General features: G+C 35.8%; 1 protein-coding gene across 1 annotated transcript in view; it reads left to right on the top strand.

The window, feature by feature from the left end:
- ZNF804A (zinc finger protein 804A) overlaps positions 1–25,490 on the top strand; it is a 355,429-nt gene that overhangs the window by 80,660 nt on the left and 249,279 nt on the right. The window lies entirely within an intron of this gene.

The raw sequence follows: 25,490 nt of genomic DNA, 5'->3' as shown, positions 1-25,490 counted from the left end.
GATGGAGTCTCATTTTGTCACCCAGACAGGAGTGCAGTGGCGCAGTCTCGCCTCACTGCAACCTCTGCCTCCCAGGTTCAAGTGATTCTCTTGCCTCAGCCTCCCAAGTAACTGAGACTACAGGCATCCGCCAACAAGCCCAGCTAATTTTTGTGTTTTTAGTAGAGACGGGGTTCATGATATTGGTTATTGGCCAGGCTGGTCTCGAACTCCTGACCTTGTGATCTGCCCACCTCGGCCTCCCAAAGTGCTGGGATTGAATTTATAAATCTTATCATAGGAAAAGCAAGAAACGTACAGAAAAAAAAAGATCAACGAAAGAAAGGAGAAAAGTAAAAAAGTAAATAAAAGGAGGAGGAAGGGAAGAGGGGATGCAAAGATGAGAAGGAAACAAAAAGGGAGGGATGAAGAAAAGAAGGAAATGGGAAAAGCCAGAGGCAACTTAATTATCATGTTCTTACATTTCTCCAAAAAAAGAGATAGAAATTGCTTGTGTTTGATATTCCAATGTGTTTAATAACCCATCATTTTGTATGCTTTGCAATTATCCTACAGCTGCCCCTTCTCAATGTTTAGAACCTCCGTAGTATCCATATAGCTTTTGTCTTTAACTCTTGTATCTATGTTGCAATTAAAGTTACGAATTTACCATATCTTGATAATCCTATTGCCAAGAAAGCTTTGCTGTGCTTTGCTGAAATCAAATTCAGCTTTGATGAAGCTTATTTAGAATAAATATTGCTTGCTAGAGCACCTAGTTGTCCAAGGCCTATGAGATTTGACAGTATCGTGTTTACTGATAAACTGCACTGTAGCAGGAAAGAGGGTACAATAAGTATTGATTTATTTTGTGCATAGAACTTGTTTTGCCACAGCTTGTGAATTGCCTCATGAGCTGACAATCTATTAGGTATTGCTTTGTGTGTCTCTTCCTTCATTATTGCTTCTTTTATTGCTTTATGTTTTACTACCATTAAAATAGATTGCCAAAGAAAAACGGGTGAAGGGAAAACTCTAGTGGTAGCACCACAATTTGTAGGAAAATAAATGACTTCATTAGGTAAAACTGGATTTCTGCCACTACTTCCAAGGACACACTTTAAAGAAAACTTAAAATGATTGTATTGAAATGTCTTACAGCAAAGTAGGTAATAGAATGAATAATTCCATTCTAAAAATCAATAGTTTGTCAAACTGAAAATGATTGTATTGAAATGTTGGTTCTGAATTTTTATGTGCAAATGCAGATATTTAAAATCTAACTCTCGCCATTTTCAAATGGCAAGTTTTTTTGTTGTTAGAAACTTGAAGATTTAAAATAATTTGTTATGACTTTGGTGTTTGTTCCCTATTTCTCTGTACTGTTTGATCTCAGTGCAGCAGTTGAATGTCAAAAAAGTAGTAAAATATTACATTGTAGAAATTTAAAATATTTATGTCATTATTCCCCTTTTCTTTTAATTGGTTGGCTTAAGACTCATCTTGACTTAAAGTTGTGGAAACATAATAATCTTAAAGTATAAGGGAATAAACATAATATTCAAATTTGTTTACAAGGACTAGAAGAAAATGTATCACTATGACGTATTATATGACATATGAAGGCTTGTAAATGAAGAAACACAAGCAGAAAGCCACAAATAAAAAAGGGAACGTGATTTTTTGCAAAACAACATAATGACATAGGGAAGCAAGGGACAAAATTTGAAAGAAAACTCTACATTATAAACAATAATGAAACTTGAGATTGTGTGAAATTAATTTCTTGATACCTAGGAATATTGAGAGGGTAGAAGTATAAAATGAAGAGGATAAGGGAAAGGAGAAGGGAGACGAAGAGAAGACAAATAGTAGGATGGGTATCACTGGAGAATACATCAGTGTGAAGGAAAAAGAATGTTGATTCAACTTAAAAATTACATGATTTTCTGAGTTAGAGAACAGAATATAGGAATATAGATAATGTGAAGAAAAATTATTTTAAAATTTTCCAAGCCTAAAAAAGAATAGAACTATAAAATGTGAACAACTCACTGTTAAAAAAAATAAAATTCCATGTCAATAACTTTTTAATTAAAATCATAAAGAAAAAGAAATAGTCTTGGCCGGGCGCGGTGACTCAAGCCTGTAATCCCAGCACTTTGGGAGGCCGAGACGGGCGGATCATGAGGTCAGGAGCTCGAGACCATCCTGGTTAACACAGTGAAACCCCGTCTCTATTAAAAAAAATACAAAAAACTAGCTGGGCGTGGTGGTGGGTCCCTGTAGTCCCAGATACCCTACCCGGGAAGCTGAGGCAGGAGAATGGCGTAAACTCAGGAGGCGGAGCTTGCAGTGAACTGAGATCCGGCCACTGCACTCCAGCCTGGGCGACAGAGCGAGAAGACTCCGTCTCAAAAAAAAAAAAAAAAAAAAGAAATAGTCTTATAAATGTCTTCCTAAAGTTTACTTGTTAATTCATGAACATAAAATAATGTCAGTGGTCCATACCTACACACCAGATAAAGTCATACATTAATCTGTTAAATCTTATGTATGCCTTATGTATATATGTATATGTGTGAACATGGCTGTACATGCACATAAATACATGGATGTATGTATTTATGTAAGTATGCACTGTGTGTGTATGAGTGTTTTTTGTGTATTTATGAATGTATACATAGATGTAGATGCATGTGTATACCTATGTGTATTCACACAAAGAGACATATGTTCATGCACACATATATATTAGGAACATGCATGCATATTGAAAGCATTGAATTTTTTTATATTATTGTTATTACTAATCCTATTACGACTATCTTAAAATACTACTTTTACAACTACTGGTGTTATTTTCATATCTCCACAATATAAAGCAATAAATTTGACTTACTTTTGTGCACAGTTTTGTTTTTTACAAAATCATGTGCATCAAACCCTAGCATTATTACATATTACAATGATATATTTTCTTTAATCTTCTTGCATATGTTTGATAATTCTTTTTAAATAAATGGTGAGTTAAATCACTGCATGTAGAGCAAAACCTGAGATGCCTAGATTGTTTTGTTATGTATAAAATCTAAAAATGTTTGAAACTTACTATGTGCCAGATACTACTGGGACTATTTTTTATTTCTTTAACTCACTGAATTCTCACAATAACCCTATTAGATAGATTATTTTTAAATTTTCATTTTGTGGAAGAAGTGAGACACAGAAATATTTAATAATCTTCTCATGGTCTTACATAGTAAGTGAAAAAAACCAGATCTCCAACATAGTACCTTGTTTTCAGCATCTGTATTCTGCCCCTATTATTCCTGGCATTTCTTTTTTCATTGGATGAAATACTTTCCACAATAGTGAACAGAGAAAAAATATATTATTATTGAACAAGATAAGCTTATATACATTTTAATATATGTACTAACCTCAATTGTTTATTTTCTGGTTTGGTTATGAAAACATTAAGAACATTTATAAAAAAATTCAGTAACTCAGTAATTAAAATACCACGAAGAGTGATAATATGTATATTTATGACTTCTACTCACATTACTTACAGAATTATTTTCACATTTATGTGAAAGTAACCAAATCATGTTGGCCATAGCCATTATAATGATTTCTCATAAAGAATTTATCTTATTAACTAAACCTGATATAATTCTATCCCCTGAGATCGAGTGAGAATTCCATTTTAATGAAAATGTGCTGAGGAAAATATGACAAGTAAAGTTTATTGTTATATTAAATATTCTACAATGAATATATGAATTGTTTAGTTAGGATATAGATATCTTGCTTCACTTTTTTTTCCAAATCTTAAAGGTCAAACATTAGAAATATGTTTGAAAACATTTAAAAAACATTAATCACACACACTCACACACATACACACATACTCTATTCTTGATTTTGTGTGAATATTTGTAAAAAATAGTTAAATATATTATCAAGGCTGCAAATATATTTTAATTTACAATATTATAATAGGTTGATAATTGAATCTAAGTTAACAAAGAGTGTACAAATTGATGAAGAGATATTAAAATAATTTTGTATTATATGTTAATAATTTACAATACAATATATACAATATGAGTATTTTTGTGAGATTCCATAGGTAACAGTATAAATATGATGTTTTTCTGAAAGTTGTTTGTGGCATTGTATATTCTATAATCTATCAATAAAAATGCCAGCTATATTTTAATATGACCATAGTTCACTGGTTAATCTGCACTCAGAATGCTCCAGAAGATCAATAGTATCTTGAACTTTACGGGACCACACTGTAGTATTCTGTGACCTTTTAGACTTCTGAAGTGGAGGGGTAACCCTTCTGTATTCAGTACATCTTACATTAAAAAAAAAAAAAACTGTTAACTGTCTACTTCTACTAAAAATATAAATGTCAATAGGTTCAACAATAAATACATTTTATTAACAAATATTTATTTAACTTTACTCCTCATTTTGCTTGAAAGTATTATTCAGGATCAGGTAAATCTATAATATTTGGAGTAAAAAACATTGAACTTTTCAAGAACATTGTACTAAAACAGTAGAACAACAAAAAAAAACATTTATTTTTTCCCTATTACTATCAGATATATTTGTTTTGATTATTTCATCTACAAATAATAGAAACACAGAATCAATGTGCTTAAACTGTACAGGATTTATCATCACACATAACAGAAATCTGAGGGTTTAGAAGGGTTTCCGGTAGTTGATTCAAGAGATAAAATCAACAACACAATTTTTTTCTAGGTTGTCATTCTTGATGTTGATTGTTGTTGTCAAATCCAGGCCATATAGTAATATCTAGAGGATAAAGAGATATCATTTCCTCCTGTTTATGGCTGACTCACTGTCTGTATTTCCTTGGTCAGAATTGGGTCAATTGATCAATCCTTGGGAAGAGAAATGAGATTATCATGAGTGGTGTAGACAGTACATGGTCATCTGGGATAGAACACATCCTGAAAATCATCTACAATGTCAATAATCCTGAGCGTACTCAAAACTAGACAAATAGAAAAAATATAAATTCCAACTGGTTATATTGAGGGCACAAATTGATCTAATGACTCATATAATTTATAACATCGAGGTATTAAAAGTTCAGAATATAACCCCAAATCTTTGTCAATACATTTTAAGTAATAGTTATTATTCTTTAAGAACAAAATCACTGTTGTAAGTAATATCAAAGTTATATTACTAAAACAATGTTCAAAATGATTTAAAAGAAAGCACATTGCAGTGGGAGAAATGCTTTCCTCAACTTTGAGATCTCTTTAAATTCTATATTTATTGCTATTATACTGATAAACTCAGCTTTAAAATTATATAATTTTTTATCCTGTTTCTATTGGAATTCGTTCCCACCACAGGCTTGCGTGAGTTTACAATCTAGTGAGTTAGTTGAGGCTGTAATGTCAAATAATTTACACAATCGGAATATCATACCCACTGTTTTTAACCCAACATATTTCCTTTTAACATCTTAGAAGGTCTGAAGATCTGGATATTTATTTTTTAAAAGGTCATGAGCACAGTAATAATCAATTAGTTAGTGAATTAATTTAATCACAGATTTGACTAATTTCCACTGTTCTTTTAATATATATCCATATACTTTGTAGATGTATGGATTTTATAACCTTCTAGAGCATTATTTCTTTAAAACAGCATAAGTGGTTATATAATATTTAAGAAGACTTTTATGTGGTTTAATATAAGTTTGAAGTAATCAGCTAATCATGTGAGTGATTTTTTTATTGCAGGCATTCTGAAAACCAGACAGTGTGCTACACTGGTATTTCAAGTATTGATATTCAAAACTGAATTAAGTTTAATATTGGAATGATTTTCTGTATTATCATGCTTATTTTTATATCAAGTCCATTTCCTACTATCCACTTTTTCTGATTACCTTAGAAATGCTTCCTGCTCTAAAGTCACTGTAGCAACTTTGCAATATTTAAATGTACTCAAAAGATATAAGAGAACAAGGAACACATGCCTGATTTTTTCAAGCTAAATGTCCTGATATGGGGACAGATTGAAAGAAATGAATAGTCAACACAGATGCAAGATGATGCTGGAGAGAAGCATTTGCATTGCTTTTCTTGATTTAAGCCTACAATTACCAAATAATAATCTTCTACCTAAGCATAGCCCACCTCACAAGCCAAGGATAAATGTGTTATCAAGAAAAACAATGAACATGATATTAACATGAACTAATGGGTGCTGAATGCTATAGACATACCAAAATCCATATACTGAGGAGAAATAGGATGGAAACAGTTGAGGGAGATCTTGGTGATATTCAGGAGAACGCAGACAGAAAGAGTACCCTAATGTATTCTTACAGATTCAAATATCAACATACAGAGATATGATAAACACAAAATACATTTAAAATATGGAAACAAACCATACATATTATTACAAATATATAGTGAGACTTGGTTATAAAATATCTGACTTTAATATAATAGTAAAAAAAATTAAAGGAAACATGTCTAGTGACAATATAAAGTAGTAGAATTCCATAGTAGAAATTTGTACTGTTAATTGGCAATTAATGAATCTCACAGAATAGAATGTGGATTAAGATGTTCAATGTAGGTTGAGACAAAAAATAAATTAGGTGAAATGTATTTACTTAGAGGAGTATGCTACAGATCACCGGGTTAGGTGGAAGATGCAGATGATGGTTTTATAATCCAAAGATGAAATAGCACAAAATACAAAAGTAACTAATAGTTAAGGTAGATGGGTCATTGAGATGGCAGCGGGGACCCATTTGTAGCAGCTACTGCAAAGATGCCAGCTGTAGTGGGGAGACATGGCCAGGGATGTATGCTCCATGGAGCTGGAGGGAGCTGGGGACAGGTGGAGCCTCACCCCTTCTGAGTTGGTGGGGCAGGAGTCCCACCCTCGCTGGTGCAGCTGCTACCACCCAGCCACTACTGTGGACCTGGACATCTCTGCAGTCCTGGGGGCTCAGGGAACCTCTGCCTCCACAGGCTTGGAAGTGTCTGCTCCCACTATCTGGCCTCTCCGCACTCCTTAGGCCTGCTCTGATTTCAGAGCAAAGTTGAGGCCAAGCCTGGGCACTGTTGCAGCCTGGCTTGGTGTGCACTCACTTGGGGCAGTGCTGACATGACAGCTCCCTATTTTCTCAGCACCCTCTAGAATTTGGGCCCTGATGAGCATGGGAGGAAGGTAGAGAAGGGGCTAAGGTTGGCTTGTCATGGGTTAGCAGGCAGCCCTTGGCAAAAACAGTCTGGACTCCATGGGCACTGTGGATGGCAGGTTAATGGCAACAGGGAGCAGATGGGCTCCTGGGCAGAAAGGGATGAGTTCACAATGAAACCCCACCTCTAGGGCAGGAGCTGGGCTGCCAGTTCCCAGGCCCAGAGTAAGAACTTATGGTGCTTTTTTTGGGCCTGCCCATGGCCACTCATGGACCAATCAGCACACACTTTTTCACCTCTGAAGCCCATAAAAGCTCCAGACTCAGCCAAACTTGGGGAGATGACATGAAGACCTGCCTTTGGAGAGGAGCTACCCACTGTGGGTCTTCTGTCTGCTGAGAGCTGAACAGACATTGGGAGGACCTTCCTTTGGAGAGGAACTGCTGACTGTGGGTCTTCTCTCTGCCAAGATCTGAACAGATGGGATGACCTACTTGCAAAGAAGAGCTACCCACTGTGGGTCTCCTCTCTGCTGAGAGCTGAACAGATGTCAGAAGGACTTGCTTGTAGAGAGGAACTACCCACTGTGTATCTTCTCTCTGCTGACTGCTGAACAGATGGGATGACCTGCCTGTGGAGAAGAGCTACCCACTATAGGTCTCCTCACTGCTGAGATCTGAACAGACACTGGGACAACCTTCCCATGGAAAAGAGCCACCTGCCTGCAGAAAAGACTGTGCGTCTCTCCTCTGCTGGGAGCTGGACAATCATCAGAATGATGTTCCTGTGGAAAGGAGTTAACACCTGCAGGTCACCTCTGAGCTGTATTGTCACTCAATAAAACACCTCTTCATCTTGCTCACCCTTTACTTGTCCACATACCTCATTCTTCCTGGATGTGGGACAATAACTTGGGACTCATTGAATGGCAGGGCAGAAAGAACTGTAACATGAACAGGGCTGAAACATGTTCCTTGCTTGCCATGTTGCAGGAGGAGAGGAGAGAAGAGCTGTGGTTCTTCAGGGAGCTTAGACCTAGGAGCTCCCTAAGCCAGGGCTGTGACCACTACTTTGGGGCTCTGCAATTGCTGGCATCTACAAGCAACCAAGCATCACTGTTTCAGCAGTGGAAGTTGCTTGCAGTGTGCCTGGTCCAGCTGCAGCCTCACAGGGAGCCTGCACCTGTGCTGGCACCTGGAGCTGACCACTCCACGACAGCCAGCATGCCTGGCTGGACCCCATGCTCACTCACTCACACACCCCTTGCTGCTATGTTCCTGGCTTGCCCTTGGAAGGTGCAAGATCCAGGCCAGTAGCACAAGCCAGAATGCAGCCTGCCTGGCTGAGTGGGTGGAATGAGCCTAGCAGGCCCAAGCAAAACTCAGGCAAAGGCACCTCTGGCCACAGAGGTTGCCAGCTGGAAAAGTGACACCCTGAGGATCCCATGACAAGGAGAGACTTCAAGAGGCTACATTGTGCCCCCCCCCACACACACACAAATCCCACTAAAAGCAGATTGTGAGAAAAATATTTAAAAATTCTTATGTTACCAAACAAAAAAGACAGCCCCAATGATGCTAGGACTTTGAATTAATTTCTGCCTAACCAGAAAGAGCTGATATCAAAGTGACATTATTCTTGTGCAAAAGTAGCATACTATGGGTGGATCTATGGGAAGTGCATGGTCTACAGAGAATTTAAAAATAATAATATAGCAACTAAAAACAGGTCTGAGTTTTAATATAACCATATGCCAGGAATTGTGAACAATGTCAATAACAAACTCCTCCAATTATCATTTATTGGTTTAAGTTATAAGTAATTGCTACTCTTACTGATGGCATCTGCAGTCTGTCTGGAGCAGCCACTGCAGGGATGCCAGCTTCAGCAGGGGAGGTACTGCCTGGACTGCACACTCTGTGTAGCTGGCAGGGACCAGGAACAGGAGGGAGTCCCACCTCCTACTGAATTAAAGGAGCAGGAGCCCCATGCTCCCCAACACAAATGCAGCTGCCCAGATGTGGCTCTGGACCCAGGCATCCCTGTGCTCTCAGGAAGCCCCTTGATGCCCTCACAGGCTCCAAAGTGCCTGCTTCCACTCCCTTGCCTCTACTCACTCCTGGCACTTGATCCAATTTCGGAGCAAATTTGAATCCAAGCCTGATTGCTGTTGTGACCCAGCCGGATGTGTGCATGCTTAGGGCAGCACTGATACAACAGCGCCCCCTGCCGCCTCAGCCCCTTCTGAAACTTTGGGCACCAACAAGCTCAGGGAGGGAGACCAGTGAGGGCTGAGTCTTCGCATGGGCCTGCAGTCAGCTCATGGCATGAACAGCCTGGGTGTTGTGGGTGGAGTGTTGATGGCAGGAGGCAGACGCGTTCCTGTGTTGAAAGGGGTGGGCCCTGCCAGACAAAGTGGGTGGAACAAGCCGAGAGGGTGTGAGCAGTGCCCAGACAGAAGGCATCAGCAGCCAAAGAGGTTTCCAGCTGGTGAAGTGACACCCCAAGGACTCCATTACATTATGCTTGAGTATTGATAATATATATTTAAACTTTAAGTAATATATTCTAATTATTTATATTTTAGTAATCATTTTACGTGGATGTTAATTTGGAGTACTTCCAGTTACACCATCAGCCCTTGACATGGGTAGAATTAGCTACATTTGATTTTTTTTGTGACTTGTTTTGCTTGAGACTTAATTCATGTGGTGGAAGATGTCTTTCAAGATGCAGATGATGTCTCCAACCCTTGTGGCACTGCATACTCCTTCATTAAAATAACAGATTGTAAACAGGCAATTGTAGTACAGTGATTTTACAGAAGGGAAAAACAAACAAAATGAATTATTTAACTCTATCATTCTATATGCAAATCAATCTGAATTTTGTGGCGTTTACTCTTATTGAAGCATTTTCTCATGAGTTTCCATCCCCGGCAAGTTAGATTAATGTAATTAAACTTTGGAATGCTGAGGTGGGTGAATCGCTTGAGCCCAGGAGTTCAAGACCAGCCTGGGAAACATGATAAAACCAGGTCTCTACAAAAAAATTACAAAAATTAACCCAGCATGGTGGTGCACCCCTATAGTATCAGCTACTGTGGAGGCTGAGGTGGGAGAATCAACTGAGTTGACAAAGTCAAGGCTGCAGTGAGCTGTGATTGTGCCTCTGCACTCCATGCTAGAGTGAGACCCTGTCTCAAAAAATAAAATAAAACAGAGTGAGACCTAGTCTCAAAAATTAAAATAAAAATATCGATTTCATTTTTGTTTTTCTTATTTGAACTGCAGCATGTATTTTATTTGAATCGCAGTATCTATTTTATCTAATTTCCTTTGGCATCATATTATGTCTCTTTGTTGCAGGTGTTGTGTGCTAGGTTTGTGGAACTCAATACAATGAACAATTCAATGTCTACTTTTTAAACCCACATTATTGTTTGTTTCATTTCATGATCATTAATTTAGTTGTGTGAGGGACAACTTTAAACTGAAGTTATTCAGCAACATTTTACATTTGAGATTATAGTGCTTTGATATTTCCTACTTATGCAACATATTCTTAATGTTGCAGATCAAATGAACAATAAGCCCAAATGCATGTAGTGGTGAGTGGTATGGGGGTGAGTGAGCATGAGGTCTAGTCACTGTGCACAGCCAGGCATGCTGGCTGCTATGCAGGGTAGGCAGCTCCAGGCGCTAGCACAGGTGCTGGCTTCGTGTGAGGCTATAGCTGGACCAGATGTACCACATGTGGCTTTTGCTGCAGGCCCCCATGTCTAGATGAGGGGAGTGCAGTGGCACCCAGAAACTTGAAGATGCCAGGAACTGCAGAGCCCCAAGGAGAATGTCATAGCAGTGGCTCAGAGATTCCTTAGGTCTAGGCTCCCCAAAGGGCCGCGGCTCTTCTCTCCTTGTTATCTTCCATGTGGCAAGCAGAGGGTGGTGCATGTTTCAGCCCTGTTTGTGTTACAGCTCTTTCAGTCCCCCCTTTTGTAGCGTCCGGAGTTCTTGGCCCACGTCTAGGAAAAATGAGGTATGGGGACAATTGGAGCATGAGCAAGGCGGAGAGGAGCTTCATGGAGTGACAGAACAGCTCTCAGGAGACTCAAAGTGGGTAGCTCCTTTCCACAGGCAGGAGGTCCCAACGTCTGTGTGAGTCTGGGGTTTCTATGGGTTCAGAAGGGGGGAAGTACATGCTGATCAATCCATGGGTGGCCATAGGTGGGTCAGGAAAAAGCACTACATGTTTTCACTCCAGGCCATGGACTCTACCTGAAATAGGCAGCCCACTTCAGGCCCCCAGGCTTCAGGCATTCCATGGCTTAAAGGTGGCTTCACCAGGGAGCTGTCCCTTTCAGCCTAGGAACCTGTCTACCCTCCACCATCAACATCCTTTTCACAGCGCCCAGGTTGTTCATGCTGAGGGGTGCCTGCAGGCCTTTGTTGAGCTGCCCTCAGCCTCTGATGGCCTCCCTCCCATGCTCATCAGCACCCAAAATCTGGAGGGGTCTGAGGCGGCAGGGGCTGGCATGTCAGCGCAGCTCCAAGTGCATGCACACCTGGCTGGTTTGCAATAATGCCTAGGCTTGGCCACAACTTTGCACCACACTGGAGTGGATGCTGGGTGTGAGGAGAGGCCAGACAACAGGAACAGGCACTTCTGAGCCTGCGGGGGCAGGGGCTTCCCAGGTCCCCAAGAGTACAGGGATGCCTGGGTCCAGAGCCAAAGTTGGATGGCGTCAGCTACACCTGGGACCTTGGGGCTCCTGCCCCACCAACTCTGTAGGGCGCGGGGCTCCCACCTTTTCCAGCTCTTACTCGCCCCATGGAGCATGTAACCCCAGCTGTGCCTCCTACAGTGCAGCCAACATTTTCTCAGTGGCTGCTCCAGACAGACCATTGTTGCCATCATGTGTACCACTCTTTCTTTACCTACATCATATGTACCACACTTTCTTTATCTAATCTACCATTAAGGTTGATTCCATGTCTGTGGCTATTGTGGCTAGCACAACAGTGAACATACGAGTTCATGTGTCTTTTTGGTAGATGATTTATTTCCCTTTGGGTATATGCCCAATAATGGGAGCATTGAGTTGAATGACAGCTCTGTTTTAAGCTCTTTTGAAAATCTCTACACTGCTTTCCATGGTGTCTGAACTAATTTATGTTCCCAACAACAGTATATAAGTATTTCTTTTTCCCCTCAACCTTGACAGCATCTGTTGTTTTTAATTTTTTTAATAATGCTCATCCTGACATGTGTGAAAAGTTACCTCATTGTGGTTTTGATTTGCGTTTCTCTGGCGATTAATGATGTGGAATGTTTTGTCATACATTTTTTGGCCACTTGTGTGTCTTCTTTTGAAAAGTGCCCATTCATGTTCTTTGCCCATTTCATAATTTTTTTCTTGCTTATTAATTTATGTCTCTTATACATTTTGGAAATTAGACCTTGGTTAGATGCATATTTTGTGAATATTTTCTTTGATTCTGTAGGTTGTCTGTTTACTCTGTTGATAGTTTCTTTTGGTGTGCAGAAACTTTTTAGGCATCACTTACAAATTTTTGCTTTTGTTGTGGTTTCTTTGGGGATTTAATAAAAAAAATTATTTGCCAATGCCAGTGTTGAGAAGGATATTTTGTATGTTTGCTTCTGGGATTCTTATAGTTTGAGTTGCTACATTTAAATTTTTAATCCATCTTGAGTTAGTTTTTATATATGGTGAAAGGTAAGGTTCCAGTTCCACTCTTTTGCACATGGCTAGCCAGTTATCCCAGCACAATTTATTGAACCTGGAGTCCTTTAATCATTGCTTGTTACTGTCAGCCTTGTCATAGATCAGAAAAAATGTTAATATATATATTGCTGGAAGACGTCAAAGATCAATACCAACTTTTTAAAAAATTTGTTCAGCATTGTGATCAGTTTAAAAAATTTATTGGGTCAGGTCAGTACAACATGTAAGTCAATAGTGAATGCCTCAAGATGTCAATATGTTGTGATCTTTGAAGAAGTAAATATATAAACTGTGATTTGTACTTATTTAAAAGACATAACAAGGACTAAAATTCACTAGCATGTTTAAAATTGAAATTATAAAACTCAGTAGATTAGAGGTTACTGATGGCTGAGAGAAGGGAGGAAAGGCATGTCATTGCCTAATAGTCATAGAATTTCTGTTTGGGGTTATGAAGAAGTTTTAGAGGTAAATTGTTCTTGTTGAATGTGATTAGTACAACTGAATTATATAATTAAAAATTGTAAAATTGGGAAATTTTATGTTCTGTATATTTTACCACTATAAAAAAAATTTAGACAGACAGGTCAAATGTGAAAACAATTTTATAGACCAGGCATGGTGGCTTACACCTGTAATCCCAGCACTTTGGGAGGCCAAGGTGGGTGGATCAACTGAAGTCAGCAGTTCAAGACCAGCCTGACCAATATGGTGAAACTCCGTCTCTACTAAAAATACAAAAATTAGCTGGGTGTGGTGGCGCGTGCCTGTAGTCCTAGCTACCCAGGAGCCTGAGACATGAGAATCACTTGAACCGGGGAGGTAGAGGTTGCAGTGAGCCGAGATCGCACCACTGCACTGCAGCCTGGGTGACAGAGAGAGACACTGTCTCAAAACAAAAACAAAAACAAACAGAAACAAAACAAAACAGTTTTATAAACATATAACAAATAAGCATTTGTAAGTCATAGCATAAATCATATATATTCAATACAGTGATAGAATGAATTATATACCCCCCACACATTCCCCAGTTGATTCTTCTTTGCTTAGGATGCTGGGCAGGATTTATAGGCAAAATTTATGTACCATTGGAGAAATCTCTTTCTCTCTCTCTCTTTCTCTTTGTATATGTGTGTGTGTGTGTGTGTGAGTGTGTGTGTGTGTGTGTGTCTCCAAAGTACAGCAATACATTTTAACATTTGGTGTACATAATCTATAATATTTCAAGGAATAAACCTAAAATTTTTCTTAAAATGCTTCAAGATGACCAAATTTCTTTTTTCAGACATCTCCCTAAAACATCAGCAAAACTTAAACTGAAAGTTAGGATTACTTTTGCCATTCTTACTTATTTTACTATTTTAACTATTTCCCACAATTTTATGATTTACATTTGTCTCAAAATACAATACTTCAAACCATTTTTAATGTTTACTTGACAAGGGATGTAAACTATATTTGCTTTCTTGAAAAGCTTTTTTGAATGAGTAAAGTATTATGAACAATTAAAGTAAATAATAATGTTTCTTTGTGCTAAAAGGAACATTTCTAAAAACTTAAAAAGTAAAATGCACTTAATGATACTCTAAAACTTATTTTTAAAATTCCAATTTGAGGTATGCTAAATATCTGACTATTTGAAGTAAAGTTAAGAGAAATGAATTATAGACTGCAGTGTGTATCTCATACCATCAAAATATTCCTGATTTGTTTGGAGAGAAGTTCTGGATCTTTTGTACCTAATAACCAACACGTTTGTAGAAGCACACAGATATGTGTCTTGATCTGTAATATTTAGAGGATAAACAAATAATTTAACAACATTTAATAACACATAAACACACTAGTAGAATATCAAATATTCTATACACAAGGAATATGACACCCATTAGGTTCTGTGTTATTCCATCAAGCTTTGAATTGATGGGTTAGTTTACATTGTTCGTTCCTCTAACAGTCTGAACATCTCTCCTTCATCTCTGCTCCAGCCATCAGAAATATTCATCTCACCTAAAAATATTCAAATTTTAGACAATACTCCAGATAAGATATTTCTGATACAATCATCTTCTATATTATTTGCCTTCAAGTAGCACTGATGAAAAATTGCTCACAATAAAAGAAAAATAAACCTGACAGTAACAGTCTGGTGTTCAAATTTTAGACTTATCCTTTACTAGTTATGTAACCACTGGAAAAGCATTATCTCTCTGAACTGTAGTTATTTGATCTATTAAACATATATACTACTAGAATAACTATATTTGCCTAAAAATTAAGAAATTTAATAAAAAATATATTTGAAAGCTATTAGTTAAAATAATACATTTTAATAAGATAAGAATAATTTTAGGTCTGGTCATAACATTAGGGCCATACTTTAGGGCTACAAGATAATACTTATAGAAGTATACAAGTTTAATCTTTACTATATTTAAATATGTAATATATGCTTAATGAGTTTTTTATAGACACAACCGTTTTTAGCTCTTTATTTATCCTGTTTAGACTGAAAGTTCTGCTCTTCAACAGGGCTGCCATAACAGAGACTACATTTGGAAGAGGTTCCTTAGAATATTGTAAGATTCTGTTTATTCTCTCATATTCTATGTAGCCTTGGAATGTAACCTATGGTGCAAACTCCATAGCTGAAAGTAAAACAACACATATGTAGTAATAAAAGAATCAGGCAGTTAGCCATTAGATGGCATAATTTTCCTTTTCCTTGGAATTATATATGGAAGGAAAATACCTTAGAGTTTTACAGAACAATTTTAATAAAATAATTTGTATAAATCAATTTCAAAACATCTTCTAAAAACCACTAAAATTGAGAAATGTGTGACTATTCTAATTAATAACATGAATTCTAAGATGTATAAAGTTTCATAATCAACATCCTGTAGGGGGGCTTTGATTAAAAATTAGTTTGCCCCAGTGATGAAAATGCAGCATTGCATTAAGAAAGTCTTAGGGAAAAAAGTGGTATAATAAAAATATTAAAGCTATCATAAATATGATAGGGATAAATGGTGACAAGACTGTTGTATATTTGGTGTATTATTAGACCCTGAATTTGAGTATCATAGCACCATGCATTTTGCAAAAACATCAGGAAAAGATTATGTAGTGTGCTTACTATTTCGTTCTAGTTGTCTATCAAATCCTACATGCCTTGTATTCTACTCATTCAATTATAAGCTTTATATGGGGTTATATGAATAAGCTGATAAACTATTATTTAATGAGTACAAGTGAATGACAACAGTCTGTTGAATTGAGATAGAGTACTTATTTTTGCTAAAATTCTGTAACCTGGAAGAGAAATTCTAAGCTTAGAAATTTCTTATGACCTCACAGGTAACTTTATGAAATATCTGAAATCATGAGAGTGGAATGGTTTTTAGCATGCCTTTGGTAAGCCATTCATTAAGTCAAGAAATATTTACTGAATGTCGCCTTTATGAAACAACTGAAGTAGTCCCTTTGCACCTAATCTTCAATGAAGACACATAGATCAGTAATGTTTTCACCAAAAGTGTTTTCTAAAACAGAGAGAACATCTCTTTGGAAATGTGTGTGCTATGGGTGGTGTAGAAAAGTACCATTATTGTATTCTGTTTTGTATTTACTTATAACCATACATGTTAAACCACAATATGTGAACAGGTATAAAAATAGATTCTGCAATCTTTGTTTGAAAAAAATATCTGGAAAAAACATACTGCCTATTTTGTATGCAAAAAAATCCCACAATAATTTGTTACATTTGATACATTTAGTGAGCAAAATTTATAAAGAAGACATATTTAGTGAGGATACTTTTAAAAATAATACGTGTTTAGTGGGGTTGACTCCATCTGTATGGTACTTTTATGCACAACACTTTTGTGTTGGGGCTTTTGAAGGGATGATCATCCTTTTCCTTCATGTAATTTTCATGAGGTGATATTTAGGGCTTATGTTAGTATTTACAGATTCATGTCAGAGAAGAAAATAGAATTTTGCTCTGATCTTTCAATTTGCTCAGCAAAAAACCTTCAAAAACGTGCCTATCTCTTTTTTCTAGAAGTGCCCCTTTGTTTATAAGAAACTAGGAAAAACTACTAATACTAGAATAAGTTGATGCTCTACAGGATTTATGTACCTTTTGTTCCAAGTCAATTGGTATGAGATACAATATCATATATTTTATATATATATATAGTAAATGTTGATAATTATACAACTAGATCTTATTTACTTTTTTATTTTCATTTATGAAATGGCTTCTTTGTTGAGACGAACTAGTTTACAAAAGTGAATCTACACATAAACCTCTATGTAAATAAACATCAGCACAAACTGATTTTTCTATCTAAAATATCCAAAGTTCATAAAAATATTAGAATATTATTAGTTGGATATAATATTAACATAAACTTTCATTTTTAACCTGATGATGCTATTTAGAATTAGCATTTATTCATATCTTTTAACATGGGTAAGAGAAGGATACAATAAGAAAAAGTCCAGGTATTTCTAGTATGAATTAGTTATTTTATTTTACATTGTATTTATTATATTTTAGATAAATACTTTATACTATATATTTCTCCAAAACTGTAAGTGAGAGCACAGTGATCCCTACAATCTCAGAAATAGCAGTTAAAAGAACTGGGACAGATTAGAACACAGATAAATGATCCATGGTTTCCTATGAGAGAAGCAATGAGAGGTCTTTTACAATTGGTAAAATGATTTATAAGTGAAAGTTTCTAAAGGTCTGTATCAGATGTTACTTTCTCTTAAAAGAAAGTTTAACTATATAGCCTACTAAAAGCTTGATATGTTTTAAGGCTTTAAGTATGTCTTTGTCTAGAAGAAATAGCATAGAATTTTATTTTAGGGGACAAAAGCAGACAACAGTTGTTCAACAATATGTGGCTTTATAAATATTAACTAGTGTGTGAGAGTATCTGTGTATATGCATGTGTGTGCTTGTTTAAATGCAGGGCAGAGCAGTTAATAGCCACAACACTTCACACACACTGATTCAGCACTTAGTTTTTATTAGAAAAACCTGTCTTCTGTCATGGTGTGAATGTGTCTGGCCCTAGGACTAGTACCATGTGTTGAATTCATTACAGTCTTTCATAAGATCCCAGGAGAGTTTATTCACAGATGTAGATTTCCTGCCAACCACCCATAACTGTCTATTTGGCCTTCACTGTGAGCACAAAGACAAGACATTATCCAGTGGAAATAATTCATAGCAGTGCATTAAAAATAATAAGCATTACTCCTAGTCAGCGATTCTGGAGATTCATAGTTTCTGACACTTGACTCTGGTTTTGTGGCAGCCCCCAGGATTTATGTGTAATATCCTATGTCCTTTCAGTGTCTCACAGTAGACCCTGAGTTTTTACAGCTTCAAAGAAAGCTGTAGAATGCTGGCACCAGAAATCTGTCTATTTTATTGATTTTCCCATAAGCGTATTTAATTATTCATTGAAGGATCCATTTAACAATTGCACCTATTTTTAACCAATTAAGATCACATTAAAGATTTACCAATATCATTGTAATAATAAGTACTATTTCATGGCATTTAGCCAGTACAAATATCAAGTAGGATTCTCCTGACTATTATGTATATAAAAATTTAGAGTTACTATGCCTCAGACAAATAAAAAAAAATAGCTATCACCTTCTGTAAAATGAATAGTTTAATGATTGAGATAGTACTGTTTATAAAACCACATACTTTTGACAGCCATATAATATTAGTAAAATATTTTACCCTGTATTTTTCCTATAGGAGTAGAAACTTTCAATTGTGATACTACAAATATAAGAAATGTCATCATATAAAATTAAAGAAGGGAGTGTAGAAACAATTAATTGTGGGGTTAGAACATGTATATTATTTCTGCACATCTGCCAAACCTGTGTACTAAAATGCAGGGTTTTTATTTTTTCATGTTATTATATTCCTTTTATTGATAGAGAAATATCTAGAATTAAAAAATAATTATTTAGAATAACGCATTCCCAATTATCTTTTGTAAGGGATCATAGAATTTGTAAGTTGGAAAGTGTTTAAAAACCATATATGGCTTACACCTCATTTTATAAGTAGATAAGGTCCATAATGGCTTGTCCAAGGTCATCAAATATTAATAGTATGAGAGCTAATTCTCACACCATTTGCTTGCAGTCCAAGATACTTTCTACTTGCATTGTATTTTATAATCTGCAACTCATAATTTATGTTTGTTATATTGCACTCAGATTTCTCTGTAGACCCATTTCAAAATAAGTATTCATATATGCAGGCTATGTCACCAATGGCTTCTGTTACTTATCTGTTTTCCCAGGAGGAAAATTCAATATTAATTGCTTAATTTTGACTTCCACTCAATTTATGCCTCAGATATGACATATATTTAAATTTAAATCCACTTAAAAAGATAATAGTTCCTATATATGCCCATGCATCGTTTTTTTCTTTATATTTTAAATGTTTTTGTAGCTGGTGTTTCCCTCTTGATAAATTATTTTTTGTACCTTTTTATCTTCCTGGATTCTTTCTCACTTTGCTCCATATAATGCCAGCTTGGAGTCAGTGCACACGAATAGCCAAGTAAAATTTAAAAAAGCTAATCTCATGAATACTCAACTATTCTAAGAATAAAAAAAATCAATGATACAACTAACTTAGTCTTTTTTTTTTTTTTTTTTTTGATGGAGTCTTACTCTACCACCCAGGCTGGAGTGCAGTGGCATGATCTGGACTCACTGCAAACTCCACCTCGTAGGTTCAAGTGATACTCCTGCCTCAGCCTCTGAGTAGCTGGGATTACAGGTATGTGCCACCACATCTGGCTATTTTTATTTTTACTTTTAGTAGTGATGGGGTTTTAACATGTTGCTCAGGCTGGTCTCGAACTCCAGACTTCAAATGATCCACCTACCTTGGCCTCCAGAAGTGCTGGGATTACAGGCATGAGCCACTGTGCTAGGCTTAGTCTTTATTAGGCTTCCTAAAGTAACATCTTCTGTTATAAACTGCAAACGACATAAAAATTTCAGTGTCAAATGCAGACCATCACAAATTGTTCTTTCACAAATCTTGTTCACTTGTCCATGGATGATTTATTTTAGGAGCTTGGTTTTTACCACTACATAGCATATTTTTATATAATTATGTGTGCTTTCATATTCTTAATACTTTTGGTATATAACATATAGATACATATTTTTATATAAATTGATCAGGATATATGTGTGTGTTTATATGGCATATAGTTTTGAAACATTTTAAATAATCTAAGAGTATATAATTGGCATTATCTAAGTTTGAGTTTCCTAGAAGCAGAGCCTGAGATAAAAATTCAAGAACATAAAATTGATTCAAGAACTGTTCTCAGAAATAGGATCACTGGCTTGAAATTTGAATTTCAGATAAACAATAAACATTTATTTGAAATATTTTGAATATATTTATTCTAAAATAATATTCGTTTATTTCCTGAAATTCAGATTAATCTCAGAGTTATTTATTTTATCTGAAAATCTTACATAAGAGAGAGGAAGTGAAGAAAAGATAGAGCAGAAGGAGCTAGGCAAAGGTGTCATGTCAGTCGGAATCTAACACTGCCCTGATCTGTGGGGAAGTTCTGTTCCTATAGATGTATGAATTACACTATAAAGTTGGCCCCACCTTGGGGCTGTTCTTTGGTACAAATCTTACTCAATTATTGGCTGCAGGCTCTGAGGGGAAAGGTGAGGTTGGGTGGGGAAATAACCTGGATGGGCGAAACTCCTGTTCATGCATACAGAACTACAAACCCACCTTGTTTTTCTTGGAATGGAAATACCTTAGTTTATAACTTCAAAATATGTAGAGAGACAGAGATTATCAACAAAACATATAGAATGACTTTTTAAGGTCGGGCATGGTGGCTCATGCCTGTAATCCCAGCACTTTGGGAGGCCAAGGCGGGCAGATCACGAGCTCAGGAGATCAAGACCATCCTGGCTAATATGTTGAAACCCCGGCTGTACTAAAAATACAAAAAATTAGCCGAACGAGGTGGCGGGTGCCTGTAGTCCCAGCTACTCGGGAGGCTGAGGCAGGAGAATGGCGTGAATCTGGGGGGCGGAGCTTGAAGTGAACTGAGATTGTACCACTGCACTCCAGCCTGGGCAACAGAGTGAGACTGTGTCAAAAAAAAGAAAAAAAAAGGATGACTTTTTAAACTTTTTTTTAAATTTATTTTTTAGAGACCAGGTCTCACTCTGTTCTGTTCCCCAGGCTGGAGTGCATCGGCATGAATGTTTAGTTAATTTTTTTACATTTTTGTAGAGATGGGGTCTTGCCATATTACCCAGGCTGGTCTTGAACTCTTGGCCAAAAGCAATCTTTCTTCCTTGGTCTTCCAAACTGTTGGGATATCAAGCATGAGCTACTATGCCTGGTCTGGAATGACTTCTTATATCAGGTGTTTAGGGCATATTGTCACAAAAAGGTGGATTTAGACTTGTTCTTGTTTGTCATGGTATCATCTCTTTCTCTTTTAGGATTTATATATATAATTTTTACTAATCATTGAGACAATTGTATCTTCTGCTTATTATTTTTACAAAAATTAGGCTGCACCATTTGCTGAACAGAGATGACTATTCTATTATTTTTTCCCAATGTTTATACATTATCTATAAATCAGTTGTAATTTTTATAAACATGATGTGAGTTCTAGCCAGCATAACCAATTACATTATAATATCCATTGCATTGTTATATTACTGCTGATGGAGAAGTTTCATTTCTACACTTCTATAATGTGATTTTGGAGACACTGCAGCTCTTAGCAGAATATGATACATACAGGAGCATCCCAGGCCAGGTGACACCTTCTTAGTTAGAGGACAAAATACTTAGTTTTTAAGGGACTAAGAATCAAGTCAGAGAATACTTTCAACAAAAGTGAGATTAGGTTTAAAAAAACAAAAGAGGAAGACCAATTGCATTTATGTGTTAAGGAAAGTTAGATTTCACAAGCTGGAAAAAAAACAGGCAGCAACATCAAATCCAAGTTAGGATTGAAATCTCATGTATGTAGAATAAAAGTCTGAAATCTAGTAAAAGGAGGGATGGTGTGAGAGCAAGTTAGAAATAAATGTAAAAGATTCTGACTTATTATTGGGAAGTTCTAATTGTCTGGGACTGCTTATATGGTTTTTTGGGGTCTATAAGGTTGTTCTAAAGGACAAGAGGTTCTAGGAATGTCACCTTACACATATAAATTATTGTAAAATTCTTATTATTTCAGGAAATACAATATCATGCAGCACAGTTCTCACTGAAATATTTTATATGATTTAAACAAAGCAAGCAACCAATCTTATAACAGTTTGACAATACAGTTTTATTGTAATTTAACATTCGGTTTTTCACGTAAATCTGAAGTATGAAAAATATCACTCTTAGTTAATCACTCCAAGCCAACAATTGTTATAACCCCTTTTCGTTCCTTATTCCTGTATTCTTGCTGTGCATATAATTTTTACATAATTGTAATCAAATGGGTTATATAAATTAAATATCCTGATTAAGCTATCTGTTCTTCCTTATTTAGGTAAATATTTTCTTGTTGTAAGTAATTTAAAAATGTAGAAACAAATATAATGAAAAAATATCACCCAGAACCCCACAACCTAGAAATGACAATTATTGATATTTTTATATCTTAGGTTATTATTATTCACTATTTAAAAAATAGTGACTTCAGTAATTTAGTATAAATGACATTTATATAAAATATGACTGCTCTTTACAGTGAACAAATAAAGATAAACTCTGCATGTGTGAAGAAGGGACTATATTTTAAATTAATTATAGCATAATAAATTCCAACAGTTTAAAGATTGTAGCTATTATTATTGCAAGACATATAATTAATAGCACTTAACAGTGATTTAAGAGGTTACTGACAAATCATAGAACTTGTGGGATTTGCGAAGGGAATAATGAAGCTAAAAAAATAGCTTTCTGTTACATGAAGAGATAGGGAAGATGAGAAGCAGTAAAATCATGCATTACATGTCCAGGCTTTGTTTCTGGGTCATAGAATCTGTATGAGACACAGAATCCAAATGAATAGGTGAGTTTGATATCCCAGTTAATTAAGGAACAACTACTACTTACATTAAATGTTAGAAAATCTGAATAAATTGCTAATCCTATAATTTGACTTAATTTACTAATATATAAATTTGAGTACAGAATTAGAATCAGATAATAATATATTAAATCATCCACAGGAGATTACTTTCATGATTAGGCTAACGAGGGATGTTACGAAGATTGAAAAAGCATTTATCAAGATACGATAATTCAAAGAGTAATACTTATCAAAACAGTTTAGTTGTCCTTCTAACATTAAATAACGAGAAATTATCACCATGAAAATGACTCAAACACACAAAATCAAGTACTTCATAATATTTTAAAAGTTAGTTTCCGTTTGATTTTTAGGATCTTAAACTATAAAATCTAGAAGAGGGCGTCAAGATCATCGAATTTGGTAGCTTTTAAACTACCCTCAGTGAAGCGCAAATGTTTCACTGGAGATGTTTCATTAGACTGTGATGTTGATATTCCCTGGGTGGGTCTTAATCCCTTGCTCCCTCTTGAACCAAATGTATTTATTGTATATCTTATATATTTTGGATTTTTTTACATAGACTTTTATTTGGAAAATTAAGTTTTAGCTCCCTTTAAAAGGAGGCAAAAAGTTCAGATTTAATTTGAGTCTATTCAGTTTCCTATGTGAGGAATTAGAGGTTTTTCCAGTAGAATTCACACACTAATTCATTCAAAATGGGGACTAGAACGTAAGTCTTCTTGAAGTGCTAGGACAGTAACTATCCTACTACATCATAATAATGTATATAATGTATACAGTCTAGTTTGGTGTACAGAGAACATAAAGAATTCAACCATTATAAAAGGTTGATAGTCTTAAAGTTTTTAAGTTAAATTTTAATCCTCTAAATTCATTTTTGCATATGGGGAAATTATAATCCTTGATAACTTCTCTTATACAGCTAAAAGCAGTATCAGTAATATTAGAGAGAAAGGAATGTGTCACTACTACCATTTAAATCATGTAATTTCTCAGCAGCCTGAACATAAAGGCTCTTGTTGGCTGAGTTAATTCATTCTACCTTAACCTTTGTAGCTTCAATTGTTTTTTGAGGGAACACCTAGATGGTCTTTAATATCCTTTTTATCCTGTGTCATTTAGGATGCTTAGCACTGCAAATGGCAGAGGACTCTCACTGAAACTGGCTTAATCGTTGAGGGAATTTATTACCCCACAATAGAAATTGCAGAGATATGGTAGACTTTGAGATTTGTTGACTCAGCAGTTCAAGTATGTCAGGTAGGACCCAAATTCTCAGGATCTCTCTGTATGAAACTTTCAGAGTTGGCTATATACTTAGCTGGTAATAAGATGTCTAAAGAAGTTCTAAGTGTCACATCCAGATGCAATACTGTCCACAGGTAAACAGAAACATGTATTTATTATTTTCTCCTGAAAGACAGGAACTTTTTAAAATAGGCAATTCAGCAGAATTGCTTTCATTTTGAATGGATTAGAATTGGCTCACATGCATATACTTGTACCAATCAATGGCAAGGAAGATTAATTTACTCTACCAACCATGCCCACTCATGAGACTTGGTATTGGTTCACTTTATCATGAAGTGCATAGTTATGTGCATGGTGCATGGGGGTGGACACCTGAATAAAACTGGAATTCTATAACTAAAGGAAGCAGGAATTGATAATGATTAGGAAAACATCCATGTCCACTACACAATGCTAACAACATGTGGCTATATTTATAATTGGCAATAATGGCATAATCAGAATAGTAATAAGATCAGACAAAACAAAACTAATTTGAACCTAGAGTTACCAAATATTCAAGGCATTTTTACCCAAGCCTTCTCTAGCCATTTAAACCTTTGTAAGGATCAGCTTAAAAATAATGAAAAAGATTTGCATAAGTAATACCAGTCTGAAAGCTTTCAATGAGTTAATATTTAGGCACCATTATGTATAATGATGCATTGATTAGAGAGAAAATTAAATGGTGAATCCAGATAACCAAGTGACCTCAGGAAATTTGGCACAGAAGATGACCAAAGCTGCTGCCAAAATGCATACCTTCATTGTCAATGTGGACTTGGGGCCTTGAGCCAGCTTTCATATTCATATTATGTAAGTAGTTCTAGCAGGGAACTCTATGTTACACTGACTGGTATGTCAGAATAACCAAAAATGTAGTCCTGAAAATCAAGCTAGTGTTGCCATGATTGTCATATAAAATATTTTCATTGCAGAGATCACTGAGAGCAACTAAAATACAAAATAGAAAATTAAAAATAATGGTAGACAACATTTATTGAAACCTCAATGTTTAATGCCAGGTAATGTAAGTGAATTAAAGGTTTGCAACAAACCTATAGAATATAG

The sequence above is a fragment of the Colobus angolensis genome, unplaced genomic scaffold (genome assembly GCF_000951035.1).
Source record: "Colobus angolensis palliatus isolate OR3802 unplaced genomic scaffold, Cang.pa_1.0 Scaffold153, whole genome shotgun sequence".
NCBI classification, from domain to species: Eukaryota; Metazoa; Chordata; class Mammalia; order Primates; family Cercopithecidae; genus Colobus; species Colobus angolensis.
This window is presented reverse-complemented; position numbering and strand designations above follow the sequence as displayed.